Here is a 4545-nt window from a genome sequence, read left to right as displayed (position 1 = left end):
ACGAGGTCAGGAGATCGAGACCACGGTGAAACCCCGTCTCTACTAAAAAATACAAAAAAAATTAGCCGGGCGTGGTGGCGGGCGCCTGTAGTCCCAGCTACTCGGAGAGGCTGAGGCAGGAGAATGGCGTGAACCCGGGAGGCGGAGCTTGCAGTGAGCCAAGATTGCGCCACTGCACTCCAGCCTGGGTGACAGAGCAAGACTCCGTCTCAAAAAAAAAAAAAAAAAAAAAAAAAAAAAAAGAAATGAGCGTCGTACTTCCGGCGCTTCCTCATCCCTTCCGGGAAAACTAGTCCAAATCGCCTTTCTGTTCCCCACACCCCATTTGTCTGGAATCAAAAAACAATGACAATTTCGACAAGACATTGTCTGTCTCTTACATGGTCTTTATTGGTTTATTGGTTCGCAGATTCATTCATTCAGTTTTGTATGGAAGTGAGAGGTCTTGCAGTTCGTTCAGTTTCGGCTTGTTAAGACTGAGGTACTTTGTGGCATCTGAGAAGCATTGTCAATTAGGCATTTGGATGTAGGCATTTGGGAATTTAGAGATGTCTGGGGCTAGACCTGTAAAATTTGGGTCAATCTGGGTAGATGGTGATTGATGCTATCCATTGGAATAGGATTGCAGAGAGAGGGACGGAGAGGAAGAGAGAAAATAGAATAGAAGGAAATGGGCTGAGATTGGCCCAGGGAACACCAACACCATTGGTTGAGTCAGGAAGGCGGACCTGCAAAAAAGAGAGAGGAGGATCAGCCTGAGAGGTAGGAGGAAATCTGGTGGGTGTGGAGACACAGAGGGAAGGGATGTGTGTGTCACAAAGGAGAGAATGCTCGGTGGCATTAAGTACATGATAATATGATTAGTGCTTGCCTAGAGGCATGTAGACAGTGCTGTAGGAGCAGAGTGAAAGAACTTAAACCAGAGAGAGCTTTATATCTAGGCCAGGAGTGGACTAAGGTAAAACAAGATGGCAACTTTGAACAGCTGGTGACACAAAAAAGCAAGGACACACCATATAGTTTCTTTTATTTATTTTTAAATAGACTTAATTTTTTAGAGCAGTTTTGGGTTTACAGTTTTGGAAAAATTGAGAAGGTAATATACAGTTACCTTTTACTCCACAACTAGTTTTCCCTGTTATTACCCTCTTACATTATTATGGTATATTTGTTACAACTAAGAAAATAAAAATAAAATATAAAAATAAAAAATAAAATAACATTGATACATTAAGTCCACAATACTTTATTCAGATTTCTTCTTTATTTTCTTTGCTTTTTTCTTTGCTTCTTTCTTTCTTTCTTTTTCTCTTGCTCGCTTGCTTCTTTTCTTTCTTTCTTCTTTTTTTGACTGGGTCTTACTCTGTCACCCAGGCTGCCAGGCTGGAGTGCAGTAGTGTGACAGCTCACTGCAGCCTGGACCTCTCTGAGCTCATGTGATTCTCCCATCTCAGCTTCCCAAGTAGCTGGAACTACAGGTGCTTGCCACCATGCCTGGCTAATTTTTTTTTTTTTTGTATTTTCTGTAGAGATGGGTTTTTGCCATGTTGTCTAGGCTGGTAAGGACCAGACTTCTTTAGTTTGTTTATTTGTTTTGTTTTTATCTTTTTTCTTTTCTCTGATGCATGATCCCAACTGGAATATCACATTACATTTAGTTGTCATGTCTCTTTAGGCTCTTCTGGACTGTGACGGTTTCTCATACTTTCCTTGTGTTTCATAACCTTGGCAGTGTTGAGGAGTACTTGTCAAGTATTTTGTATGATCTCCCTCTATTGGGAGTTTTCTGATGTTTTTTCTATGATTAGACTGGAGATGAAGGTCACAGAGATAGAGTACCATTTTTATTACATCATATCACAGGTACATACTATCAACATGACTTATCATTGTTGGTGTTCAATTTGATCACCTGGCTCAGGTTGTGTTTGTCAGAAGACATTTTTTTTTCTTTCCGACAGTGGCAATGGATGCAGCAATATTCAGTTTCCAGAATCAGCAGCTCCGGCAGCAGTGTCCTGTCCTGATGGTGTTGGCAGGTAAATCATGCTTCTAGTGCTGAATGGAAGTTTTGTCCTCATAGAACCAATTCTGTGGTACAATTTTGGTCTGTGGTTCTGGCTACATGACTCGAATATTATTTCAATATTTTTACTTTTAGTTTAAATCATGCTTCGTTTCTGTTACTTGAAACTAAAAGCCCTGACTAATACGTCATCATTATGATGATTTCTAGGTGTATGTATTAAATATGTTTTCATTAGAATTTTTTTTGTGTCTTTATTTTCCCCTTCCCTCCCTAGCATATAGTGGTTTCATGCAGACACCTTTGTGAAGAAGTCCCATTGGCATCGATTTTGGTGGAATGAGTGGGAACATAATTCTCAGTGTGTCAGTAATCCATCGCTGCATACAGACCATTTCAAAATTTAGTGCTTTAAAATAGCAATCATTTTATTTTACTCAGGAGTGTGTTTGAAATTTGGTCAGAGGGGATGGCAGTTATCATTAATGCCAATATTTAAGATATGACCATGGGAATGAGTAGCTGAAATCATTGGAGAGGCAAGGATTAAGGAATCTCAGAATGCAAACTATTTGAATATTTAATTCTATGGGAAAATTAAAATAACCAACAACTATAACACAGGAGCAGTATCTTCAGGAGAGTGGCAGTGAGTCAGGGGCTAGAATCTGCAAGGAATGGGTGGGGGAGTAGCCTAAGCATCTAAAATAAAATAAAACGAATAAAATCCCCACAATCCCACTTTCCTAACCATACCTCATTTCCTCCTTCTCCCTCATGATAAACATCTCCAAATGTCTGTTTACATTTTCCTATTTTTCCTCTATTCACTGAAATAGATCTCATCTAGATAATAACCAGCAGCCAAAGTTACCAAATTCAACTAAAAATTTCCTATCCTTCTCTATATCACCTCAACTAACACATATCATTTGAATGAAGGTCTTCAGTGATTATCATACCCCAGATTAAAGTTTGCCTATTGTGGTACAGTTCCAGTAAATTTTAAAAAGATAGTAAAAAAATGTGTATTAATATACATTGCCTCAGTCATTACTCTGAGTATATCAAATACACTCAGAGTTGGATAAGATAAAATGAAATAAGAGATCAATAGCTGGTTTTAAAATGGACACATGTATACATGAATTAAAGAAGAAAAAAATAAGTACAGCTATTGAATAGCTCTCCACTGGAGGGGACTTCTACACAGTCAATCTGAGGTCTGTGGTTTCTGGACCCCATGTGCATGATGGCTGTAGAATAGTTACCATGGAAAACCACCTCTAAACATGTGACTTAGAATCTCCTCTAAATATGTGAATGTTAGAAGTTTTAAGTGAAAGAGCAAAGAGGCTACCAGCCAGTTTATTTGTATTATGGGTTTATGAGGAACTGAAGTAGACTCTGGAATTGACTATTTTAGAGAAATTGGGCCACAATGTGACATGGTGTGCAGGTATTGAAGCCTATGGAGGGGTCACCCCAAATTCTAATTTCTCTTTTGTTTTTTAAAGAAATACTCATTAGGTAAATTGGGCTCATTCAAAAGAGGATGACCAAGATAATACAGAGTACCAAAGCATATTAGATAAAGAAATTGTAAAGAAACTAGTGGACAGTTGGCAGAGACAATTGAATTTGGGCAAATACAGAAATTGACCTCAGTGTGTTCTAGTATTGAAGAATAATGACAATTGCTCTAGGACTAAAACTAGAGAAACTAGGTTGAAGATACCGGAAAATTTATTTTGACTTATCATGAGGAAGATCTCTATAATAGTAAAAACTACCTTTATATGAAAGAGAGTGGCCCAACCAAGTAAGGAGCTGTATCATTCCTGGTTAGGCAAATGCTGAACAATTATTTGATAGCAATATTATGGAATAATTTAAGCCTCAAATATGTGGTTGGATTATTTTACTATTGAATTCCCTTTTTACTCTGATAGTCTGTGCTTACATGAAATTTGAGGTGATTATATAAAATTTTGGGGGGTTTTCAGGAGAGAACATGAAGAACTAGGAAGTATTATTTCCTCTGGTACCTTTTCACAAGCTGAAATGCTCTAGGATCTAATGAACCCCGTATTAAAGACTGTTACAGATATTTTAATTGTTTTAATCAGAGCCTATTCTAAGGTTTGTATGCTGAAGACATGCAAACTTGAGATGTCTTTGATGTTAGAATTATGCTTGCAATTTGTATTAGCTGTTATTTCAGAATAATCTGGTTGAAACCTCCTAGATTCAATTGTGACTGTGCTTAAAACATGCCATAGAAGCTGAATTAACTACAAACTCCTCACAGTAGCACCCGACACCTTTTACAATCAGGAAATGACCTAACTTTTCATGCTTTTATTTTTTCCCTATGTTCTAGTTTAGATCGTAGTATTCACAGTTTTTAGAACATGTTTTCACACTTTTTCCTGACATAACCTAACTCATAATTGCCTACTGAAATCTTGCTCCTTTTTAAAGGATGTTACCATAGCTCTAAAAGTCAGACTCAGAGG

This window comes from Nomascus leucogenys, chromosome 15 (assembly GCF_006542625.1).
Source record: "Nomascus leucogenys isolate Asia chromosome 15, Asia_NLE_v1, whole genome shotgun sequence".
NCBI lineage: Eukaryota > Metazoa > Chordata > Mammalia > Primates > Hylobatidae > Nomascus > Nomascus leucogenys.
The sequence above is the reverse complement of the archived record's forward strand: the minus strand, read 5'-3'. Positions refer to the sequence as shown.